The following is a 7,917-nucleotide window of genomic DNA, read 5'->3' on the forward strand; positions in this document are numbered from 1 at the left end:
CTGTCCTTCTGTTTGTCTCTCTGTCCCTCTGTTTGTCTCTCTGTCCTTCTGTTTGTCTCTCTGTCCCTCTGTTTGTCTCTCTGTCCCTATGTTTGTCTCTCTGTCCTTCTGTTTGTCTCTCTATCCTTCTGTTTGTCTCTCTGTCCCTTTGTTTGTCTCTCTGTCCTTCTGTTTGTCTCTCTGTCCTTCTGTCTGTCTCTCTGTCCTTCTGTTTGTCGTTCTGTCCCTATGTTTGTCTCTCTGTCCCTCTGTTTGTCTCTCTGTCCCTCTGTTTGTCTCTCTGTCCTTCTGTTTGTCTCTCTGTCCTTCTGTTTGTCTCTCTGTCCCTCTGTCTGTCTCTCTGTCCTTCTGTTTGTCTCTCTGTCCCTATGTTTGTCTCTCTGTCCCTCTGTTTGTCTCTCTGTCCTTCTGTTTGTCTCTCTGTCCCTCTGTTTGTCTCTCTGTCCCTCTGTTTGTCTCTCTGTCCCTCTGTTTGTCGTTCTGTCCCTATGTTTGTCTCTCTGTCCCTCTGTTTGTCTCTCTGTCCCTCTGTTTGTCTCTCTGTCCCTCTGTTTGTCTCTCTGTCCCTCTGTTTGTCTCTCTGTCCTTCTGTTTGTCTCTCTGTCCCTCTGTTTGTCTCTCTGTCCCTCTGTTTGTCTCTCTGTCCCTATGTTTGTCTCTCTGTCCATCTGTTTGTCTCTCTGTCCTTCTGTTTGTCTCTCTGTCCCTCTGTTTGTCTCTCTGTCCCTCTGTTTGTCTCTCTGTCCCTCTGTTTGTCGTTCTGTCCCTATGTTTGTCTCTCTGTCCCTCTGTTTGTCTCTCTGTCCCTCTGTTTGTCTCTCTGTCCCTCTGTTTGTCTCTCTGTCCCTCTGTTTGTCTCTCTGTCCTTCTGTTTGTCTCTCTGTCCCTCTGTTTGTCTCTCTGTCCTTCTGTTTGTCTCTCTGTCCCTCTGTTTGTCTCTCTGTCCCTCTGTTTGTCTCTCTGTCCCTATGTTTGTCTCTCTGTCCTTCTGTTTGTCTCTCTATCCTTCTGTTTGTCTCTCTGTCCCTTTGTTTGTCTCTCTGTCCTTCTGTTTGTCTCTCTGTCCTTCTGTCTGTCTCTCTGTCCTTCTGTTTGTCGTTCTGTCCCTATGTTTGTCTCTCTGTCCCTCTGTTTGTCTCTCTGTCCCTCTGTTTGTCTCTCTGTCCTTCTGTTTGTCTCTCTGTCCTTCTGTTTGTCTCTCTGTCCCTCTGTCTGTCTCTCTGTCCCTCTGTCTGTCTCTCTGTCCTTCTGTTTGTCTCTCTGTCCCTATGTTTGTCTCTCTGTCCCTCTGTTTGTCTCTCTGTCCTTCTGTTTGTCTCTCTGTCCCTCTGTTTGTCTCTCTGTCCCTCTGTTTGTCTCTCTGTCCCTCTGTTTGTCGTTCTGTCCCTATGTTTGTCTCTCTGTCCCTCTGTTTGTCTCTCGGTCCCTCTGTTTGTCTCTCTGTCCCTCTGTTTGTCTCTCTGTCCCTCTGTTTGTCTCTCTGTCCTTCTGTTTGTCTCTCTGTCCTTCTGTTTGTCTCTCTGTCCCTCTGTTTGTCTCTCTGTCCCTATGTTTGTCTCTCTGTCCCTCTGTTTGTCTCTCTGTCCTTCTGTTTGTCTCTCTGTCCCTCTGTTTGTCTCTCTGTCCCTCTGTTTGTCGTTCTGTCCCTATGTTTGTCTCTCTGTCCGTTTGTCTCTCTGTCCCTCTGTTTGTCTCTCTGTCCCTCTGTTTGTCTCTCTGTCCCTCTGTTTGTCTCTCTGTCCCTCTGTTTGTCTCTCTGTCCTTCTGTTTGTCTCTCTGTCCCTCTGTTTGTCTCTCTGTTTGTCTCTCTGTCCCTCTGTTTGTCTCTCTGTCCTTCTGTTTGTCTCTCTGTCCCTCTGTTTGTCTCTCTGTCTCTCTGTTTGTCTCTCTGTCCTTCTGTTTGTCGTTCTGTCCCTATGTTTGTCTCTCTGTCCCTCTGTTTGTCTCTCTGTCCCTCTGTTTGTCTCTCTGTCCTTCTGTTTGTCTCTCTGTCCTTCTGTTTGTCTCTCTGTCCCTCTGTCTGTCTCTCTGTCCCTCTGTCTGTCTCTCTGTCCTTTTGTTTGTCTCTCTGTCCCTATGTTTGTCTCTCTGTCCCTCTGTTTGTCTCTCTGTCCTTCTGTTTGTCTCTCTGTCCCTCTGTTTGTCTCTCTGTCCCTCTGTTTGTCTCTCTGTCCCTTTGTTTGTCGTTCTGTCCCTATGTTTGTCTCTCTGTCCCTCTGTTTGTCTCTCTGTCCCTCTGTTTGTCTCTCTGTCCCTCTGTTTGTCTCTCTGTCCCTCTGTTTGTCTCTCTGTCCTTCTGTTTGTCTCTCTGTCCCTCTGTTTGTCTCTCTGTCCCTCTGTTTGTCTCTCTGTCCCTCTGTTTGTCTCTCTGTCCTTCTGTTTGTCTCTCTGTCCCTCTGTTTGTCTCTCTGTCCCTCTGTTTGTCTCTCTGTCCCTCTGTTTGTCGTTCTGTCCCTATGTTTGTCTCTCTGTCCGTTTGTCTCTCTGTCCCTCTGTTTGTCTCTCTGTCCCTCTGTTTGTCTCTCTGTCCCTCTGTTTGTCTCTCTGTCCCTCTGTTTGTCTCTCTGTCCTTCTGTTTGTCTCTCTGTCCCTCTGTTTGTCTCTCTGTCCTTCTGTTTGTCTCTCTGTCCCTCTGTTTGTCTCTCTGTCCCTCTGTTTGTCTCTCTGTCCCTCTGTTTGTCTCTCTGTCCTTCTGTTTGTCTCTCTGTCCCTCTGTTTGTCTCTCTGTCTCTCTGTTTGTCTCTCTGTCCTTCTGTTTGTCTCTCTGTCCTTCTGTTTGTCTCTCTGTCCCTCTGTTTGTCTCTCTGTCCCTCTGTTTGTCTCTCTGTCCTTCTGTTTGTCTCTCTGTCCTTCTGTTTGTCTCTCTGTCCTTCTGTTTGTCTCTCTGTCCCTCTGTTTGTCTCTCTGTCCCTATGTTTGTCTCTCTGTCCTTCTGTTTGTCTCTCTGTCCTTCTGTTTGTCTCTCTGTACCTCTGTTTGTCTCTCTGTCCTTCTGTTTGTCTCTCTGTCCTTCTGTTTGTCTCTCTGTCCTTCTGTTTGTCTCTCTGTCCCTCTGTTTGTCTCTCTGTCTCTCTGTTTGTCTCTCTGTCCTTCTGTTTGTCGTTCTGTCCCTATGTTTGTCTCTCTGTCCCTCTGTTTGTCTCTCTGTCCCTCTGTTTGTCTCTCTGTCCTTCTGTTTGTCTCTCTGTCCTTCTGTTTGTCTCTCTGTCCCTCTGTCTGTCTCTCTGTCCCTCTGTCTGTCTCTCTGTCCTTCTGTTTGTCTCTCTGTCCCTATGTTTGTCTCTCTGTCCCTCTGTTTGTCTCTCTGTCCCTCTGTTTGTCTCTCTGTCCCTCTGTTTGTCTCTCTGTCCCTCTGTTTGTCTCTCTGTCCCTCTGTTTGTCGTTCTGTCCCTATGTTTGTCTCTCTGTCCCTCTGTTTGTCTCTCTGTCCCTCTGTTTGTCTCTCTGTCCCTCTGTTTGTCTCTCTGTCCCTCTGTTTGTCTCTCTGTCCTTCTGTTTGTCTCTCTGTCCTCTGTTTGTCTCTCTGTCCCTCTGTTTGTCTCTCTGTCCCTCTGTTTGTCTCTCTGTCCTTCTGTTTGTCTCTCTGTCCCTCTGTTTGTCTCTCTGTCCCTCTGTTTGTCTCTCTGTCCCTTTGTTTGTCGTTCTGTCCCTATGTTTGTCTCTCTGTCCCTCTGTTTGTCTCTCTGTCCCTCTGTTTGTCTCTCTGTCCCTCTGTTTGTCTCTCTGTCCCTCTGTTTGTCTCTCTGTCCTTCTGTTTGTCTCTCTGTCCCTCTGTTTGTCTCTCTGTCCCTCTGTTTGTCTCTCTGTCCCTATGTTTGTCTCTCTGTCCCTCTGTTTGTCTCTCTGTCCTTCTGTTTGTCTCTCTGTCCCTCTGTTTGTCTCTCTGTCCCTCTGTTTGTCTCTCTGTCCCTCTGTTTGTCGTTCTGTCCCTATGTTTGTCTCTCTGTCCGTTTGTCTCTCTGTCCCTCTGTTTGTCTCTCTGTCCTCTGTTTGTCTCTCTGTCCCTCTGTTTGTCTCTCTGTCCTCTGTTTGTCTCTCTGTCCTTCTGTTTGTCTCTCTGTCCCTCTGTTTGTCTCTCTGTCCTTCTGTTTGTCTCTCTGTCCCTCTGTTTGTCTCTCTGTCCCTCTGTTTGTCTCTCTGTCCCTCTGTTTGTCTCTCTGTCCTTCTGTTTGTCTCTCTGTCCCTCTGTTTGTCTCTCTGTCTCTCTGTTTGTCTCTCTGTCCTTCTGTTTGTTCTCTCTGTCCTTCTGTTTGTCTCTCTGTCCCTCTGTTTGTCTCTCTGTCCCTCTGTTTGTCTCTCTGTCCTTCTGTTTGTCTCTCTGTCCTTCTGTTTGTCTCTCTGTCCCTCTGTTTGTCTCTCTGTCCTTCTGTTTGTCTCTCTGTCCTCTGTTTGTCTCTCTGTCCCTATGTTTGTTCTCTGTCCTTCTGTTTGTCTCTCTGTCCTTCTGTTTGTCTCTCTGTACCTCTGTTTGTCTCTCTGTCCTTCTGTTTGTCTCTCTGTCCTTCTGTTTGTCTCTCTGTCCTTCTGTTTGTCTCTCTGTCCTTCTGTTTGTCTCTCTGTCCCTCTGTTTGTCTCTCTGTCTCTGTTTGTCTCTCTGTCCTTCTGTTTGTCGCTCTGTCCCTATGTTTGTCTCTCTGTCCCTCTGTTTGTCTCTCTGTCCTCTGTTTGTCTCTCTGTCCTTCTGTTTGTCTCTCTGTCCTTCTGTTTGTCTCTCTGTCCCTCTGTCTGTCTCTCTCTGTCCCTCTGTCTGTCTCTCTGTCCTTCTGTTTGTCTCTCTGTCCCTATGTTTGTCTCTCTGTCCTCTGTTTGTCTCTCTGTCCCTCTGTTTGTCTCTCTGTCCCTCTGTTTGTCTCTCTGTCCCTCTGTTTGTCTCTCTGTCCCTCTGTTTGTCGTTCTGTCCCTATGTTTGTCTCTCTGTCCCTCTGTTTGTCTCTCTGTCCTCTGTTTGTCTCTCTGTCCTCTGTTTGTCTCTCTGTCCTCTGTTTGTCTCTCTGTCCTTCTGTTTGTCTCTCTGTCCCTCTGTTTGTCTCTCTGTCCTCTGTTTGTCTCTCTGTCCCTATGTTTGTCTCTCTGTCCCTCTGTTTGTCTCTCTGTCCTTCTGTTTGTCTCTCATTTACATTTACATTACATTTACGCATTTAGCAGACGCTCTTATCCAGAGCGACTTACAAATTGGTGCATTCACCTTATGACCTCCAGTGGAACAGTAGTGCATCTAAATCTTTTCAGGGGAGGGGGGTGAGAGGGATTACTTTATCCTATCCTAGGTATTCCTTAAAGAGGTGGGGTTTCAGGTGTCTCCGGAAGGTGGTGATTGACTCCGCTGTCCTGGCGCCGTGAGGGAGTTTGTTCCACCATTGGGGGCCAGAGCAGCGAACAGTTTTGACTGGGCTGAGCGGGAACTGTACTTCCTCAGTGGTAGGGAGGCGAGCAGGCCAGAGGTGGATGAACGCAGTGCCCTTGTTTGGGTGTAGGGCCTGATCAGAGCCTGGAGGTACTGAGGTGCCGTTCCCCTCACAGCTCCGTAGGCAAGCACCATGGTCTTGTAGCGGATGCGAGCTTCAACTGGAAGCCAGGAGGGAGCGGAGGAGCGGGGTGACGTGAGAGAACTTGGGAAGGTTGAACACCAGACGGGCTGCGGCGTTCTGGATGAGTTGTAGGGGTTTAATGGCACAGGCAGGGAGCCCAGCCAACAGCGAGTTGCAGTAATCCAGACGGGAGATGACAAGTGCCTGGATTAGGACCTGCGCCGCTTCCTGTGTGAGGCAGGGTCGTACTCTGCGGATGTTGTAGAGCATGAACCTACAGGAACGGGCCACCGCCTTGATGTTAGTTGAGAACGACAGGGTGTTGTCCAGGATCACGCCAAGGTTCTTAGCGCTCTGGGAGGAGGACACAATGGAGTTGTCAACCGTGATGGCGAGATCATGGAACGGGCAGTCCTTCCCCCGGGAGGAAGAGCAGCTCCGTCTTGCCGAGGTTCAGCTTGAGGTGGTGATCCGTCATCCACACGGATATGTCTGCCAGACATGCAGAGATGCGATTCGCCACCTGGTCATCAGAAGGGGGAAAGGAGAAGATTAATTGTGTGTCGTCTGCATAGCAATGATAGGAGAGACCATGTGAGGTTATGACAGAGCCAAGTGACTTGGTGTATAGCGAGAATAGGAGAGGGCCTAGAACAGAGCCCTGGGGGACACCAGTGGTGAGAGCACGTGGTGTGGAGACGGATTCTCGCCACGCCACCTGGTAGGAGCGACCTGTCAGGTAGGACGCAATCCCAGCGTGGGCCGCGCCGGAGATGCCCAACTCGGAGAGGGTGGAGAGGAGGATCTGATGGTTCACAGTATCGAAGGCAGCCGATAGGTCTAGAAGGATGAGAGCAGAGGAGAGAGAGTTAGCTTTAGCAGTGCGGAGCGCCTCCGTGATACAGAGAAGAGCAGTCTCAGTTGAATGACTAGTCTTGAAACCTGACTGATTTGGATCAAGAAGGTCATTCTGAGAGAGATAGCGGGAGAGCTGGCCAAGGACGGCACGTTCAAGAGTTTTGGAGAGAAAAGAAAGAAGGGATACTGGTCTGTAGTTGTTGACATCGGAGGGATCGAGTGTAGGTTTTTTCAGAAGGGGTGCAACTCTCGCTCTCTTGAAGACGGAAGGGACGTAGCCAGCGGTCAGGGATGAGTTGATGAGCGAGGTGAGGTAAGGGAGGAGGTCTCCGGAAATGGTCTGGAGAAGAGAGGAGGGATAGGGTCAAGCGGGCAGGTTGTAGGGCGGCCGGCCGTCACAAGACGCGAGATTTCATCTGGAGAGAGGGGAGAAAGAGGTCAGAGCACAGGGTAGGGCAGTGTGAGCAGAACCAGCGGTGTCGTTTGACTTCCCGCAAACGAGGATCGGATGTCGTCGACCTTCTTTTCAAAATGGTTGACGAAGTCATCTGCAGAGAGGGAGGAGGGGGAGGGGGAGGAGGATTCAGGAGGGAGGAGAAGGTTGCAAAGAGCTTCCTAGGGTTAGAGGCAGATGCTTGGAATTTAGAGTGGTAGAAAGTGGCTTTAGCAGCAGAGAGAGAAGAGGAAAATGTAGAGAGGAGGGAGTGAAAGGATGTCAGGTCCGCAGGGAGGCGAAGTTTTCCTCCATTTCCGCTCGGCTGCCCGGAGCCCTGTTCTGTGAGCTCGCAATGAGTCGCCGAGCCACGGAGCGGGAGGGAGGACCGAGCCGGCCTGGAGGATAGGGGACATAGAGAGTCAAAGGATGCAGAAAGGGAGGAGAGGAGGGTTGAGGAGGCAGAATCAGGAGATAGGTTGGAGAAGGTTTGAGCAGAGGGAAGAGATGATAGGATGGAAGAGAGAGAGAGCGGGGGAGAGAGAGCGAAGGTTGGGACGGCGCGATACCATCCGAGTAGGGGCAGTGGGAAGTGTTGGATGAGAGCGAGAGGGAGAAGGATACAAGGTAGTGGTCGGAGACTTGAGGGGAGTTGCAACGAGGTTAGTGGAAGAACAGCATCTAGTAAAGATGAGGCCGAGCGTATTTCTGCCTTGTGAGTAGGGGGAAGGTGAGAGGGTGAGGTCAAAAAGAGGAGAGGAGTGGAAAGAAGGAGGCAGAGAGGAATGAGTCAAAGGTAGACGGGGGAGGTTAAAGTCGCCCAGAACTGTGAGAGGTGAGCCGTCCTCAGGAAAGGAGCTTATCAAGTGCATCAAGCTCATTGATGAACTCTCCCGAGGAACCTGGGAGGGCGATAAATGATAAGGATGTTGCTTGAAAGGGCTGGTAACTGTGACAGCATGGAATTCAAAGGAGGCGATAGACAGATGGGTAAGGGGAGAAAGAGAGAATGACCACTTGGGAGAGATGAGGATCCCGGTGCCACCACCCCGCTGACCAGAAGCTTCGGGTGTGCGAGAACACGTGGGCAGACGAAGA

This window comes from Oncorhynchus nerka, linkage group LG13 (genome assembly GCF_034236695.1).
Source record: "Oncorhynchus nerka isolate Pitt River linkage group LG13, Oner_Uvic_2.0, whole genome shotgun sequence".
Taxonomy (NCBI): Eukaryota; Metazoa; Chordata; class Actinopteri; order Salmoniformes; family Salmonidae; genus Oncorhynchus; species Oncorhynchus nerka.